This window comes from Pinus tabuliformis, chromosome 1_2 (genome assembly GCF_031772625.1).
Source record: "Pinus tabuliformis cultivar Carrire ecotype Pingquan chromosome 1_2, CPIR1, whole genome shotgun sequence".
Taxonomy (NCBI): Eukaryota; Viridiplantae; Streptophyta; class Pinopsida; order Pinales; family Pinaceae; genus Pinus; species Pinus tabuliformis.
Window position 1 is genome coordinate 811,081,279 of NC_142298.1, and position 18,411 is coordinate 811,099,689.

The following is an 18,411-nucleotide window of genomic DNA, read 5'->3' on the forward strand; positions in this document are numbered from 1 at the left end:
TGTTGGATTTGGAACTTGTTGATTGGCTGAACCACAATTACTGTTGGAAGAACTATTGCATTATATGTAGTTGAATGAATAGTGATATTGTTGTGGTTCTTATCGTATTGTACTATTAAAAAGATTGTTTGTGTCATTATTGAATGGGAAAAAGAACATTTATTAAGAAACCCTAGGGAAAAAATCTTCCCAGAATTTTACAGTTGCTTTCTATCTCTACACTCTCCAACACATCTGCAACTCTCTCGCACAAAAATATTTTTGTAGTTTCATCAATGCTCCTCCAACTTCTCCTTTACCTATATTTACATTGCATTCATTATATAAATAAATCTGAAATAGTATAATATGCATTCAATTATTGTTACATGTCATTTTGTCACCATGACACTTGACCATTAAAATGGATCTCTCGCCATCCATAAACATGTTCCAATACACTCCCTTAGAAGTCAAACAATCAAAAACCCTTGAAGAAGATGTGAATTTTGGGTAAAATGGCTTTATGACTTGTTAAGTATGACCTGTGTGCTTTTCCTAGTCAATTTCCGCACATTTGTAGCTTCTATCCCTGAAAAATGCGCAAAACTGCATTTTGCCTTCCACTATAGACAGAGCAGATAACTCAAAGAAAAGTAAAAATAAAAAGTGAATTCCAGAAGCATTGTTGGTCAAATATATCCCAACTGAAAGCTTCTAGGTCATATCTATTCAAGCCATACCCCTCAGATCATGGAGCTAATTCTCTTTCATCAAGGAACCATAAATCCCCAATTAGAGGATCTCATCCTTCTCTTTTGGATCTGAAACTTCTTCCTCTTGAACTATAAATTGACTAGAGAATAAAGGGATTGGGAGGTTCAAAAAAGATGCACTTATGTTGTTGGATTTAGATTTGAAGGCTTATCAGCTAAGGAGAGGTTTAGAGGCATTTGGGAGGAACCTTATGACATCAAGGTAGAGGTTGTAAGGCTCTTATTTATCCTTGAATTAATACAAATGAATCATTTTTTCCATTGTATTGTCTTATTGAAATGATGAATGATTTATACTTCTTTTGATATTCATTAAGATAATCTCAATTTCTAATCTCCTTGATCATTAGATTAAGCTTGTTTGAATTGTTATGATTGCATATGCCTTTGATCTCTCTTATGTTTGTGATTGCAGGGCTTTTTTGCAGGTCTTTTTGAGCATTGGGAAGCTTCATCGAGACAGAGCAGGGATCTTCATCAAGCATTTCGCAAATAGGTAAGAGGCTTATTCTCCTACTCTTGTATTTACAATTCGAACAGAATAAGCTTAGGGAAAGAGTTATTCAATTGTCTGTTTGTTTCTAGTTTCCTTTAAGGTCTAGGGAGATTGCTCTTGTCAGCAAGGAGGATTTATCCACCTAACAATTATACCTTTGCTATGGTGTCTCACATCACAAAAAGATATTAAGTTTCACTAGTGGTCCTTCACCTTTCTTGATCTATATTGCATCTAAATTTCAACAAATTCACATGATATAATATGAATCCACAAATGAGTTAAATTAAAATAGGCATCAAAACCATATAATTTATTAACAAACAAGTAAGTTCTCTCATACATACATCTTTCACCTTTGTCCATAAACAAGTAAATTTCCTCATACATAACTCATTCGCCTTTGTCCACTACAATTGTGACCTCCTACACATCTGCAAGGATCTCACACAAAAATAATTATGTAGTTTTATCAATGTTCCTCCACCTACCTTTACCTACATCTGCATAACACTCATTATATAAATAAATCTCAAATTATATAATATACATTCAATTATACCTTTGCTATGGTGTCTCACATCATACGAATATATTTGATAGTTTCACCACTAGTCCTTCACCTTTCTAGATCTGTATTGCACAAAATGTCAACTAATATACATCATACAAAGATGAAGCAACAAATGAGTTCAAAATGGGCATGAAACCATATAATTTAGTTACAAACAAGTAAGTTCCCCAAACAGACCTCTTTCGCCTTTCCCTTCACATTTCCCCATAAACAAGTAAATTCCACCGTTTATACCTCATTTGTGTTTGCCCACTGCGCTTATAGACTCTGCATCAACCCTAAACCCACACAATGGGTTGTTGAGGTCTTCCTTAATTTCCCCACCCATTGAATCTAGAAAAAATATGAATAAAAGAAAATAAACTCAAAAAACAAACAAGAAAAAAAATACCAAACCATAAGTTAGCATGGCCATGCTCACAAAAACAAAGCTATAAGAACTACAACGTTAAAAAAACAACAATAGAAACAAAAATGACCAAAAATAGTAAAAATACAACCAAAATAACAAAGTAAGCATAAAAGCTCAAATAAGAGATAGACTCTCCACTACAATTGCAAAAAGCACCCATGGCCAACCAAAGGGACCCTGCACACCAAAAAATAAACAAGTATTAAATAGAGGCTAGAAAATATTTTGAAAAATATTAAATATACATGAAATATTATGAGAAATATGAAACAAATATCAAAATATCTATGAGAATCTGAAATGCAAACTGAAAATCTTATTTGTAATCTTATGGACTAGAAACTACATCTTATGTAAACACCAAAAATCATAAATCCTAAATGAGGAAGAAAACTATAATATTTGCAACAATAAAGATAAAACGACATATCATGCATGAATTTTGCACCAAAAGAAAACTAACCTCCACCTTTGTCTCTACCCTCTACTATAATGTCTCTCTCATGAAAATATTTAAGTAGTTTCATCAACGATCCCCCACATTCTTTTACCTACATTACATTGCATTCAATAATTAAACAAATGGCTAATAATGTAAGATGGCTCACATTTGAATAAAAACAAATAAGGGACCATCCATATGCCACAACATTCACCTTTACCCACTGCAACTATGGAATCATGGACCATTAGGACTTGCATTAATGTCCCGCCCACTAAACCCAATCAAACTATAAAACATTCAATAAAGATTAAAAAACCTTATGATAAATATTTTAAAAGTCTCATGAGAAATATTGAATATATACTAAAACATACCACAAATGATCTTAAACAAAGACCAAAAATATTATGTATAATTAAGTACATTTTATTCAAATATCAAAATCGCAAACCCTAGCTAGTTAAGAGATAAGAACCTTATATTTGAAATCAAGACAATTTCATAGCAAAGCATACGAGTTTTACACCAAAAAGGAACTCACATTAGTCCAAATCTCTCACACAATATTTCAAGAGTTTTATCAATAATTATCCACCTTCAATTACCTACACTATATTGCATATAAATTTAAGCAAATTAGCATGGTCATCCTCACAAATGCAAAAAAATATCATCAATAGCAATTGAAAAACAAAACAACAATAGCAATAGCAAAAAAATTTAACAAAAGGAAACAATCATAAAAAAATGGTTGACACAAACTACTCTGCAACCTCAAAAAGAATCCATGGCCCAACAAAAGTTACCCTACATAGCAAAAAATAAAGTATGAAAAGAGACTAGAAATCTTAAGAGAAATATTAAATAAATGAGTATCTTACAACAAATATGATACAAAGACCAAATTATCCTACAATAAATCTTAAACAAAAAACAAAAATCTTGTAAATAATCTTATGCAAAAATAAATACATCTTATGCAACATCAAAAATCATAAACCTAGCTAGATAAGGGGGAGGAGAGCCATTGTATTTGAAATAATAAGGTTTCCACAACTAACCTAGAAATAGAATGTGCACCAAATAACTACTCGCTTTTTCTGCCTCTATGCTTTACTATGATCTCTCTCATAGAGATACTTCAGAGATTTCTTTGATCACACAAAGATCATATAGAAACTACTGATCCACGAAACCTCAAAGTAATATTTGGGTCTTCGTTAATGTTTGGGTCTACATTAATATCCCCATCCACTAAATTCTACAAAAACAAAAACATAAAATCTTACGAGAAATCTTTAAAAGACACCAAAAATCTCATGAAAAATACTAACATACTCTATAATATTACCAAAAAATGGGAGCATGCAATGGAGGAAGAACTAGTGGACTATTTAAAGGAGGGGAAAAATGTATTCCTCAAGTCCATCTTCAACACTAGTGACAACGTTTTAGAAAGTTGGAAAGGATCTAAGGCCTTTGTCAAGGTAAGAAAATGTGAAGGAGAGCTTCAAAACAAATCCAAAACCTTAGAAAGAAATAATTTTTTACTTGAGTATCCTCTTGGTCGATTACACACCAAAATGGGTAACGCCATAGAAAGAAATTTTTCTCCTACATTTGACATCTAGTCGAACATCTAGATAGCCAGCAACCCCAAAACAATCACCAGTAGAGAATGATATGCCATTGGCCTCTTCCATTTGCATCATCCATGCGACTCTAACCATCTAACATTGAAACTTGGAGGAAGGTGGGTTGCTTTTCAATAAGTACTTTGATCATTTTGCAATCAGGTGGTTACACTTGTTTGTTTTGGGCATTTAATATGAATGACGGGGTGATCTGGAAGATTGACAAACCTTGACTATATTTTTTTTCTCTCACCTTACTAGGGGGGTTAATCTTTGACCCTAGTCCAGTGGGACCTCCCGTAAGGCCCTTTGGGTTATAGGAGTGGCACCACATGGGAAGCCATGATTGAGATCGCGTGTTCCATTCTCCATATACCATACTTAACACTTTTCATCCCACATTACAAGCGCCATATCTCACCTCCATTCTTCGGGTACAACATGTCATCGATTCTTGGGGATTTGGCACTCATATGTACATATACCTTGAGTAGGGCCCAGAAACTTTTCCCTGAAAGGTTGATGCAGCTAAAAGAAAAGAAAAAGCGTATCATGGCCACAATGAAACAAAAGAAAGAAAATATAAAAAGGACCCTTGCATGTGTTGAATTTTCTACAAAAGTACACAGTAGAACTGATCTTCTAATCTGATAATTACTTACTATTGATTTCCAATCAATTTGTCTTATGCCACATATCAATTATACACAGAAAATTTCAACAGTGATTTAGTGAAAATAGTAGGATCAAAAAGACACATCCATGCACAATAGAGACAACAAATTTACCATGGGAAAACCCAACGACTTTTCTTCTTAGGAGAAATTGTTCTTCAACAATATTTACAATTCCAAGAATATTCTAGAAATTTGTGCCAAAATCCAAGTCCAAGATACCAGTCAAACCTGGTCAAAATTCCAACTTAGTCAATATTGTTCAAACCTCCAAAACAGTCAATTTTGGTCAAATTTCGGCCTGGTCAACTTATCTCCTGAGATCAACTTCAGACCTGTGGTTGACCCCTGCGATCAACTCAGACCTATGGTTGACTTTTGTGGTCAAACCTAGAGTCAACCCTATGATCAAACCATCCTTCTCTTTGGTCAAACTTGACATGTTTCAATGATCAAAGTAAACTTGTTTTTGTGGTCAAAGTTAGCCTTGTTCTCGGTCAAACACAGCAGGTCAAAACTCAATCAAATGGCAGCTTTTATAACTTGGTCAAACTTCAAATCTTCCTCTTGACTTCGCACGTGTGGATAAGAATAGAAGAGAGAATGATGATAATCCGAATTGGTCCAAATGAGGAAATCAACTTGTGTATTTATACTTGGTCAATGGGTGACTTTTGACCAAGGGTCACACCCTTTCATTGTGGGGCCAATTTAACAGTTTGGGGCCTACATGAGGCCCAAAAATAAAATTGTTATTTTAATTTCCATAATTTTCTAGGCCAACTTAGGAGGCCTCTTGGCATTCAAGAATACCTCCCAATGCTACACAAAAATCAACAACATGTCCCAACCTCCAAGAGCGATGAAATAACTTATCTTAAGGGGTGATAAAACTACTACATCATAAAAAACAAGCTCTAACCCAAAAATAAAATTGTTATGTTAATTTCCATAATTTTTCTAAGCCAACTTAGGAGGCCTCTTGGCATTCAAGAATACCTCCCAATGCTACACAAAAATCAACAACATGTCCCAACCTCGATGAGCGATGAAATGACTTATCTTAAGGGGTGATAAAACTGCTACATCATAAAAAGCAAGCTCTAACCCTTGAGCTGTAAGGGTAATACAAGGAACAATTAAGAAGTAAAAGGCGCATAAAACGGCTGGAAAATTAGGCCGATATGGTAACTCATGCATCCACAAATGCTCCCTCCTCACATCTATACAGTCAGGATGTCACATCTATACAGTCAGGATGTGGACATCCGCATCAGCTAATCACTTTAACCATGGCACTTGACCATGAAGTCTTCTCCCATCCATTACCACATTCTTATACACTAACACCTATCAATTGAAGGGCAAAGGGAAATGTTACTTCCCCTTAGGCACTGGAAGCACCTAATAAGGTTGACCATTAGCTACCCCTACCAAGGGAGAAAACACCTTTGCGAGAACTTGGTCTTGATTTTGGAAGGGGATGCTTGTTTGAAGTATTGACATGCCCTAAATATTATTGATCTTAGTCTCTAATGGATGGTTGCTTTCACTAGAATCCATGTTGTCTTTGTCAGGTGGGTCACTACATCCTAGGCCTTAAGCACCCGCTCCACAAGTACCCAAGCCCTTCAAAGAAGTACATGGCCTAAGTAGGTGCAGCGTTGAGAGACTGGAGCCGCCTGATAGCGTGAGTAGATGACATATGTCCCAGAGTACCCCTAAGACCTAGGATGTTGGTCAAATTTGACCTAGTATTGAGGATTCTTCATGATGACCTAGTATGCCCCTAGTTTGACCTTGACACAACCTAATGGGTAGGAGCTAATTCATAGCCTAGATGAGGATGGCCTCCCTTTGAGAGACAAGGGATGGATTGTTGCACTAGAGGAAGCCCTAATGCTAGAGAGGAGGGGGTCTTATTTGATAATTAGAGACCCATGGAGACCACCTGATGGCACCCCAACTGGCACTTGGGACCCCACAAGAGATATTGAGGTGGATTTTGTTGGAAAACCCATACAGGTGGCATTTAAAATGATTTCCCTTATTAATGACATTAACTTGTGATGTTTTCATTATTAGTATTGGATCTCTTAATTACCTTTTCTTATCATCAAGATTAATGCCAAGCAACATATTGAAGAACACAAGATATAGGCACGCTGCCAGGGCAACATTAGGGGAATTTTGAGGTCTAAAATGGGCCTCCTAAAGAAATTATAAACTAATGGTAGAAATAATAAAATAAGATTAGATTACATCATCAAATTTTAGAGGGAAAAAAAGAAAAAAACTATTTTTTCAACTCATATTTTCAACTTATCTCCCTATGGGTTTACTCAAATTTTGAGCAACAACACTCGTTGGATGCAGAATTTGATTCCTCATCCAAGGAGTACCCATGTTGCATACTTTCGATGAACCCTGCTACATGAAAAATGAGAAATACATGAAAAACGTGATTGCAATCACGTTTTTCATGTATTTCTCATTTTTCATGTAGCAGGGTTCATCGAAAGTATGCAACATGGGTACTCCTTGGATGAGGAATCAAATTCTGCATCCAACGAGTAACCTTACGGAGATAAGTTGAAAATACGAGTTGAAAAAGTAGTTTTATTATTTTTAGACTTTTTACTTTTTTACTCCAAAAATGGTGAATCATCCCCATGGTTGACATCATCATCTTGAATCCTATTGGTACTTATAAAGTTTATTTTGGTTGTACATTTTTCTTAGGAGGCCCATTTTAGACCTCAAAACTTCCCTAATGACCCCCCTCGAAGGGAAAACCCAGTCACAAATTCTTCCTTCATTAGATTCAAGATGAGATGACCAAGACCCTTACAATCTAGACCTAAGACATCCTCCATCAAGTCATCCTTGTAACTATGAGAGCACTGAGTCATCATCACTGTGGTAGCACCGAGTTCATCCCTATGCCTAATCCGAGCTCCTGAAACATCCTCTTTGAGATTACACCGAACTACTTACTATAGTGACATCTAAACATCCTCTTTGAGCTTCTTACTGTGATACTGAAGCATCTTCTCTGTAATCCAAACTATTCACTGTGGTGCCACCGAAACTGTCCAAAGAGAAAGCCTTCATTGTTGTGACAGTGAATCCTTCTCATTATACTTGCACCGAAATCTATATAGTTATATCTGAACTTCAGTTAGAAATGATCCACATTTCTTTTAATGATACCGAGACTTACTCCTGTCATATCCAAAATTGATCCTCTTTGTTAGAGCACCGAAACTAACTCACTGAAATCTGAACTTTTGTTCATTATAGAATGCGAGCTTCTAAGTTGTAACGCGAATTACTTTAGCTTGGTATATATAGTGGTTCCTCCTAGAAAATAAGCTAACATGACTTCATGATTAGTTGTGTCACTGTATGAGGCCGACATGAGTACATTGACTTGAAGATGTCATATCCAAACTTCATCCTCTTTGTTAGAGCACTGAAACTAACTTGCTGAAATCTAAACTTTTGTTCATTATAGAATGTGAGCTTCTATGTTGTAACGCGGATTACTTTAGCTTGGTATATATAGTGGTTTCTCCTAGAAAATAAGGAGAGATGATTTCATGATTAGTTGTGTCACTGTATGAGGCCGACATGAGTACATTAACTTGAAGATAAATTATTTGAGGTTGACTTAAAGACTTTGATGAAGAGGCCAAGTAAATGACTTGATGACTTGATGGAGGAGTCTTTGACCAAACAATAAATGACTTTACCAACCTAAAGCCTACAATGGAGGCTTGACCTAATAATTGACCCAAGCATGAAACCCATGCTTTAATAAGTCAATTCAATATAATAATAAAAATTCTTTTCACTTTCTTTTGACACCCACAATGGAGGCTTGACCTAATAATTGACCCAAGCATGAAACCCATGCTTTAATAAGTCAATTCAATATAATAATAAAAATTATTTTCACTTTCTTTTGACACCTACAATGGAGGCTTGACCTAATAATTGACCCAAGCATAAAACCCATGCTTTAATAACTCAATTCAATATAATAATAAAAATTCTTTTCACTTTCTTTTTACAAATATTTTACGTTTGACTCAAGTACAATAATGAAGACCGAACCTAGTTACATTTTCCAACAGATTTAAGGGCCAACCCTCAAATTTTGAATTATACAAGCATCTACACACATTTGGACACCTCATCACACTATGGCATGGAATTCTAAGCCCTAATTGGGCATGACGTCAACAATTTAAGAGGCTACGACTCACATGTTTGGGCTAATTTGGCCTGTTTTTGTTGAAGTTTCTAAGTCTACCAGTTAGAAAGCCTCCATGCACTTTACTGATTTATTCCTACCTACTTGTTTTGTTACTTAACAAGTTATTTACAATGTAAATACTGAAAATAAACACTAGTGCATGCTCAACATATTACAGATCAACAACTGAAGGAAACAAAAACAATCACACCAAATGACACCGTTATTTTTGGACCAATGTCCCCGGAAAAACCCAATGCGGGAAAACTGGTGCAGCTATCTGAGGGTTTTCTTATTAAGCAATTTCATAGTACAATCTGGGTGCCAAATCCGGCTTACCCAACAAAGAATTTCCTTGGCAATAGTACCTCTCAGTTTGAGACAAATGTCCCAGTTGAAACCCCGGATAAACCTTCCGGCAACTCCTCAGCTCCAATCTGCCCCAAAAACCCCAGCGTCTGCCTTTCTAGACTATGTCAGCCTCTCTCTGCCCAGCGTTGGCCCTGCATCACCCTAAATGGGCCTGCGTCAGCCTCAGGAGGCCCTGCATCAGCCTTCTGGCCCTCTACGTCAGCAACGCTAGCCTCTCTGAAGCATTGCGCAGCTCCTGGCTGCCTCTGCATGGCCCTGCATGAGCCCTGGCTGCTACTGCGTCACTCTCTCTGGCTCCTGCGCTGCTCTCTCGGCACTATCTCTACTTCTTTGTCTCTCTGTACTCAATGCCCCTCAGCTGCAACTCCGATCACTGATTCTATCTCTCTTAGCAAACTCCACTCTAGAGAATAACATGATTGATCATCTGGTGTACTCTCCAAGTGACCCTCAAGCCTCCTCTTATACTTTTCTCGTTGACATATCAATGGCCGATATTAAGTCCCTAATCAACGGCTAAGATTAGATCTGGCTTGATCCATGTCTTTTGGACCATTCTAACATAGTTTCATATTAATTCGCAATAATATTTTAATTTCCCTAAGTTTAGACTTAGGGACTCCATTCAAAATATTAATTATTTTAATATCTCCTGAACTGTTTAGAATTTGCCCAAACCCTTTCTGGGTATTGGAGATCTCATGTGCCCCAACCTCTCCACAAAATTTAGTGGCTAGAGCACATTTGATGCTACCCCAAATCAACAGTTTTGTTGTTAGCTAATGGGTTAGCTTGTAACCCAAGGTCATTTGTTGTCAAACTTCATTTTAGGGGCTTCATTAGGCTAAAATAAGAGAGGTTATTATTGTTAACTCGGGTCAAGGAACTAGCCTTGGTCACATTGTTGTTCACCTTGAAAACTCACATTCAATTATACTTTTCTTGCTCTAACCTATATTTAGGCCTCTTAAGGAAAGTTTCTTCCTCTAACCTATATTTAGGCCTCTCAAGGAAAGTTGCTAGCTAGGGTTAGGGCATCAATTTCAACTAGGTTTGACCATGTTGCCTTGGTTGTGGGGTATTTTCCTCAAAATTAACCTTTTCTTGTGGCTAATTTCTTCATTTTAGGGCTAATGTCCTTTTCCCTAGGTAAATTGTGCCATAGAAAAACCTTAGTTTGCCCTAAGCTTCAACTTGAGGCTTATTGAAGGCTTTCTGTGCCATAAATTGAGAGTATCCACTTATTGTAAGCTTTTTCTTGGCCTTGTGATCCTAGATAGTGTTGTTAACCTTGTTTATTCACTAACCCTAGGTCACATTGTGCCCTAACTAGGCCTTCTGAAGGATGTGCATTGCCCTAATTGTGTTAGTTGAGCCTTGTTCCTAAGTAGGGCATCCTTCATTATTAGCCTATCTTGTCACCTTTTCTCCTTGGACTAGACATATCTTTAGGTCACCTAATATAGGGAAGCCTCCCATGGGGGGAAACCCAATAAAGAGCAAGAGGTAGTGGTGACAGTCAGTCACACCTCATATTGTTGTTGCTTAGTCTAGTTCATGTCCTGTGAGCTACCCTCACAAGACCAGCTAGATTTTGAGGCAACAGGATCCATCCATTAATTACCACAGAAGGGGAGGAATACATCAAAATATATCAAAGAATGGCAAGAGATTCTCTCCTTTCAATCCGCAAAAGTAAAAGGATAAAATGCCAAGGCAAACATCAACGTTGGCAGGTTTGAGGAATGGATCTCATTACTACCATTAGTAGAGGGGGGAAGGGAACATTCCAAAAAGTCTTATGTTCGGTGGAAGTTTCAAAACATGAGTTTTGGCCCTGTTATCAAGTGGTACAGAGGAAGAGAACAAGAAAAAGGAAAATTGGGAAAAATTAGGTTTTCTGAACGTAAGAAGAAATGCATCAAATCCAAAAAAGAAAAGGTGAGACTAGTATTAGGGGAGGACCTAGGAATGGAAAAAATCACTTCCTAAATGGAAAAGTCCCTAAAAGCGCAATTCATGGGGAAACAAGTTTTGAAAGGAACATTGCATGCATCGATAGAAAGAACTTGGAACAAAATATTATGGTATACTACAATGTTTAATTTTCTCATTCAAATTTGGTTTGCATTTGAGTTTCATTCTAGGGAATGTGCAAAAAAATTATGAAGCAAAAGGTGGTATTAGGAACTATCCTTACTCGAACTTAAGAAGTGGAAATCAAAGTTTGATCCCCGAAAGGAAACAATGTATGTGCATCCTATATGGGTGAAAATGTCAACATCCCATGGAAGTTTACTCAATGTATGTGCATCCTATATGGGTGAAAATGTCATCATCCCATGGAAGTTTACTCAAAACCTTCATAACTGGAACATTTCATTTAGGTGTGCCAATTATCATGAAATAAGACATTTATGGAGAGACTACAATAAATAGAACACAAGATAGGTTTGAAAGAAATAAAAATGGTTGCTAGCAAATAAGAAAAGATAAAATAAGTTTACTGATGTTGAAAAAATGATCATAAATAGGTCAAAGGGTCCTCCAAGTACAATAATATGAGATACAAAGTGAAAGCAAAAAGGCGACTCTATTACCCACCAAAGGTGGGTACTGCTAGGAGAATTTTTTTCCTATTCATGTTCTACCAGCCAGCAACCAACAACCCCTGACAACCACTTTGTAGACAATGCGATGTGCCACTTTAGCTCCACCACCTGCATTAGTTGTGTGTTTCCTTGCCCATTTTTCAAGAGCACATGTTAGAAGGTGGGAAATCTGAACCAAAAGTTATGTTTTTCATTGTGCAATCAGGTGCTTTTGCTTGTTTTTCATTTGGGCATTTTGGCATGGATTATTGGGTGACTTGGAAGAAGGAAGGTCTTTGATTGTGGTTTTGTTCCCTCACCTTAAATTGGGTGGGGGGGGTGGGGGGGGTTGATCTTCAATCCTAGTCCCATGGGACCTCTCCTATTGGCCTATTTCTTTAGGAAGGGCACTAGTTGGAAAACCCCAATTTTGGTAGCGTGGTCCCATTTTCCCATACCATATTTATCACTTCCCTCCACACATTACGAGCCCTATTCACTATTTCCCTTTTTGGGTCCACATGACCATTGGGTCCACAAGGCACTGGCACACCCTTTCCCCTTGTCTACATATCTGGGTCGAGCCTGCAAGCATTGCCCCAAAGGTTGATGCAACTAAAATAAAGTTAAAATCATATCATGGCCACAAGCATGAAACAAAAGAAAAAATGAAAATCATAAAATGAAAAAGATGGTCAGGACAATAATAATAGCACGTGAGAAAAAGCCACGTGTGAGCTCTACCCCTTATCATTATGTAAGAGACCCTTTCTCTTTGTTCCTGACCTTGTGAATACCTATCACCTATCACCATCGAAAAAACTCCAAACCCTAGGTCTTGAACCTTGATTTCTAGTGCTTTTCTTAGAGCATTTTGCTTCTTGGAAGTCATGAACCATTATTGAGCCTCTCTCTTGAATGAGCTTTAGCTTGATCACTTTGAATTTTGTGCATTATACCTAGCATATCTATTTTAAGTGATCTCCCTCCTACCGAGACTCCTCCCACCGGTGAATGTCCGTAAAGAGTAAGGGGTCTTGGCTGAGGAGACATTGGGCCTCTACACCATTGTTAGCACTTTGTCTAGCTCTTGTCTTGTAGGGTTTCCCTCTCCAAGGCCTACTAGATTTTGTGGTACCAACTCAAGCAAGGGAAAAAATTATATATAAGCAAAACTAGCCTATGGTATAAAACACCTAAAGTCTATAGAAAATTCTGGTATAATGGAAGAAATTGAAGTCATCTTTGAATCCTCAAGGGCATAAGACATCGCTATAAAAGTGGCTAAAATTTAAATGTGGCTTGAGAGCTACAAAAGAACAAAAACTGACAATAGCAAGAACATAACATTGGTCAATTAGGTATAGCTCAGGTTGTTAAGAGGATAAGTGTTATCCTCCCCAAGCATAGCTCAAGTGGTGAAGGGGAGAAGTGTTATGCTACCCACGCAAGTTCAATTCCTACAAGTGACATGTTGAGCTCTTAAGGAGTATATTGTTGTAACAGATTTAAGCCTTATTTTTGACCCAGAGTTGTGCCCTAAGAATCTATAGTTTATCATAGGTATTGTTACTCACATACCTGGTCCAAAATTACCTTTCATAATTTTGCACGTTGAATCCTCAATTTACAAGAATTGGTCAAGGATCTCCAGTTTACCATAGGTATTGTTACTCACATACTTGGTCCAAAATTACCTTTCATAAATTTGCACGTTGAATCCTCAATTTACAAGAATTGGTCAAATGAGAAAATTCCTAGGTAGATTGAAACACATGATTATGAAGAATTCCACGTTAAAGATATGGAGATTACCTTAAAATGGTGAGACTTTGTGGATAGATATTCTTGGATGATCATGCTAATGGTTTGGAAAGCAATGCAAAACTGTCTGACCTGAATGAAGTTTTATATCTTAAGGTAGAATTTGATTACGATAGCAAGGACCTATTGTTAACTATTGTAGATGCTAAAATGAAAGAAGATTCAAAATGAATAATGTGGGAGGAAAGAATTTCCTAGTTCTCATTCTTCAAGTTTAGATATGAATATGGAAACATTTTTCTTGTCCTTGTAGACCTAGTGTATGATTGTGTATTGGAGTGATTTCACTAGATTTAAATCATACCACATGTATATTCAAAGCCTACATCTATTAGCATGCGCAAAAAAGATATTTACTTTGGGTTTTTGAGCACAGTTGGAGAAGATTAGCCTCATCAATTGGATGTGTAAAAAAGAATAGCCACAAATTTTGTTTTAACCACAGTGAGAAGGGGCACTAGATTGTAGGTTATATGGCTAATTTTTGTGTTGTTGATAGACACCTAGGGGCCGCAATTCGAGAGAGTGTTCCTTGTTGCAGCAATGTTAATACCTTAACAATGTATTGATAAACAAATGCTTGGGTATTGCAAATTGGAAGTATGGTGCATTTAACATCAATGATATGGATGGGGTGTTTCTTGCTTATCAATAGGTGTGATTGGAAATTTTAAGAGCGTTTAAGGGCTAAGCATGTGGCTTATTGGAGACCCATTGTTCAGGAGGGAATAGTTGATTGTTCATTTGGGAGCCCAGGTGGTTTCCAGTTGAAGTAAGAAAGGCAATTCCTTGGGCAATTTTGAAGTCATTTTTACACACTTGAAGAAGAGGTCATTGTCATACCACTTGGGGGCTTATGTGCCCACTTTGGAGGGTTTCGTGGCAGATTTTGAAGACTAATTGAACATCCCTTGTGCATTGAAGGGCCTTTGGAGGATGGATGTTGTACCAAAGCACCCTCTTTTCCCCTTATTTGAGGATATGGGTAATTGTTGAGAGGTTTTCCCCTTTAATTTTTGTATGTGGCATGGATGCCCCGAAAAAATTGTATTTTAGATTAATTAATTAAAGAGGAGAACCTATCACCCCTCCATAGGCTAAAATAGAGGATTTTATCCAAGGAAATTAACATTTTAATGTGAGGGAAGTTGAGCACCTCCTCTATAAATAGAGGTGCAATTCCTCTCATTTCCTCATGGTTGGATTTGGGGCAGAAATCCTTTTAGAAGTCTGACATTTCTATGATTTTTCTCTCTTATAATTTGGCTATGGATGGACAAGTTGAGGTACTTTTCTTGGCTAGAATAGTGATGTGATGTGATCTTTTTTCATGGATGCTTATATTGGATCTTTGATGATGCATTGTGAAAATAGTTTAACTCCTTCATCCTAGTATTATGTCCAATGGAATAAATGTCCATGTGCTTGATTAATTTCCATGTGCTAGATTAATTTATCTAGCATTTGCTTCATTGTCCCGTGTTGAGCTACACCCTTCTTCTAAGAATTTGAGGAATAGAGATAACATGTAGGAATTTACAGGGTAAGTTCCTCAGACAGAACACCAAAGGACACCGCTCACAAACAGATCACAAATCAATACACCAGTATTGTTGACGTGGTTAAAACCCTCAAAGAGGGAAACAGGCCATGGCCTGAGCCAACGCGGCCACTTCAGGCAATTTATTAATAAAAGAATGAAAAATTTACATAAGCTTCTCTCATGAACGGTTACCCTACAAATGACCCTCCATGCTCTTTAAATAGAGATCATAGACTAATCGAGTGTTAAGCCACGGATCAAGTGTCGGTAATACCGAGGAGAGAATGAACCGTTGGATCACTACATATCGTGATCGTCAGATTGTAAGTTACAAAAGTACATAGTAAAGAAACACACTTTACCTAACTCTATATTAGACCAAGTTATACTTAACTACTTCCTATGTGTCGAAATATCCTAACATCCCCCCTTAAGAACAACTTGGGATAGGATTGAAGGATGTACAAATATGACACAATAGGAGAAGGAAGTAGGCACTAGAGCCTATCCCCCCTTAGTGACAACTTCTTGAACTCCAACCATAAATCAAAGTTTAGTAAACTTCGCCTCTGTGAGAGCCTTTGTAAAGATGTCTGCAACTCGATCATCTATTGAACAATATTGCACTTCAAGAACATGGTCGTGAATGAGCTTTTTGATGAAGTGCATGTGCAGTTCAATGTGTTTGCTGCGCTGATGTTGGACTGGATCTTTGCATAGTTGAATGGCACTTTGATTATCACACCAAACTGTAGTCGGATGCTACCGCTGAAAGCCAAACTCTGACAGGATCTGACGAAGCCACAAGGCTTCCTTACTAGCTTCTACGACACCACGATACTCTGCTTCTGCCAAAGAAAGAGAAATGGCACCTTGTTTCTTGCAAGCCCATGTAATAGGTCCTGAACCAAGAGTGAACACATAACCTGCAGTAGACTTCCGATCATCAGGGTCACCAGCCCAATCGAAATCAGTGAAACCAACCAATAGAGGAGATGCTTCGGCATTGTAATGAATCCCAAACTGAATTGTACCTCAAACATAACGAAGTATTCTTTTAGCTGCTTTCCAATGACTTTCATGTGGGTTTTGCATAAACCGAGCAACAAGGCCAACAACAAAGGAAAGGTCAGGATGAGTATGGGTTAGATACAAAAGTTTTCCTACAAGTTGACGGTATAAGGTAGCATCAACTTCAGGGGAAGTACAAGTGACTGAAAGTTTGGCGCCAGACTGAAAGGGAGAAGGGGTTGGCTTACAGTCTTCCATGTGAAAATGGCATAGAGGATCACATGCATACTTGGACTGGGAAAGAGAGATACCTTCCTTGGATTGCAAGACTTGAAGACCAAGAAAATAATGCAAGTGTCCTAAGTTTGTCATTTCAAACTTCTTTTTAAGGCTGGACTTCACATAGTTTATAAGGTTGGGATCACTACCAGTGAGGATAAGATCATCAACATAAAGAACGAGAATGATAAGAGACTTGCCCACTTTCTTGGTGTAGACAGTATTGTCAGAATGACACCTAGAAAAGCTAGTTTCTAAAAAAAACTATCCATTTTGGCATACCAAGCCCGAGGAGCTTGCTTGAGACCATAAAGGGATTTCTTTAGGCGACATACAAGGCTGGAGTTTGTTTGTATAAAGCCAATAGGTTGTTCCATATAGATTTATTCATGCAAGTCCCCATGCAAGAAGGCAGATTTAACATCCATCTAATGGACTTCCCATTTGAAAGAGGCAGCAAGGGAAAGAACTAGGCGGATAGAGTTCATTTTGGCAACAAGGGAGAAGCTTTCAGTATAGTCAATGCCTTCAACTTGTGAAAAACCCTTAGCAAAAAGACGAGCTTTATGTTTATCAACTTTCCCATCTGGTCCATACTTGGTTCTGTAAACCCATTTGCATCTAACAAGTTTTCGTCCCTTTGGTAGAGGAACAAGATCCCATGTATCATTTGCCAATAATGAACGATATTCTTCATTCATAGCTGCTTCCCAATCTGGATGGCCTGAAGCTTCTGCAAAGGTGTCAGGATCATAATTCGCTGAAGCTTGAGCCAGTAAAGAAGAGGCTCTATCAAACTAAGAACGTGTACGTCGTTGATCTGTAGGATCACCTGCTGCATCCCGAATAGCACAGACCCATTTTGGAAGCTAAGGAGCTGAAGGAGGATCCTGAGAAGGTGGGGGAGGATTGTCATCCTCGCTTTCATCATCTAAAGAAGAAATATTGTCAAAAGTAGAAGAGATAGAGAGAGGTGGCACATCTGCCGAACTAGGCTCGTAGGCCGATATATTTTCAACAAACTTTACATCTCTTCTAATGATAACATTTTTGGACTTAAGTGGAATAAGTCTATATCCTTTGACATCTTTAGAATATCCAACAAAATACATTTTTCACTCTTAGGTTCTAAAGCTTTATGTTTCTCATCTGGAATATGGGCCCATGCTTCACTTCCAAAAACACGAAAGTGACTTACATCTGATTTAATTGAGCTCCATGCTTCTTCTAGAGTGATATTCTTTAAAACCTTAGTAGGAGTGCAATTTATTATGTAATTTGCACAATTAATTGCTTCTGCCCAAAAATTAAGACTAAGTCCTTTAGATTGAAGCATACAATTAGCCATTTCCTTTAAGGTGCGATTCTTCCTTTCAGCTACACCATTTTGTTGTGGAGTATATGGAACAGTATGTTGCATTTGAATTCCATTTTCAGTGCAAAAGTTGATGAATTTGTTGTTAACATATTCTCCGCCATTATCAGATCTTAGCTTAAGAATTTGATGTCCAGATTGTTTTTCAACAAAGGCCTTAAATGC

The 18,411-nt window shown here is 37.4% G+C and overlaps 1 long non-coding RNA gene across 1 annotated transcript in view; it reads right to left on the reverse strand.

Annotated features, from left to right (window-relative positions):
- LOC149208380 (uncharacterized) overlaps positions 1-1,696 on the reverse strand; it is a 136,337-nt gene extending 134,641 nt beyond the window's left edge. Inside the window, exon 1 of the long non-coding RNA XR_016252742.1 lies at positions 1,599-1,696. This is a non-coding gene — a long non-coding RNA (uncharacterized LOC149208380). The remainder of the gene's footprint in view (positions 1-1,598) is intronic.
- Between the last annotated feature and the right edge of the window lie 16,715 nt (positions 1,697-18,411).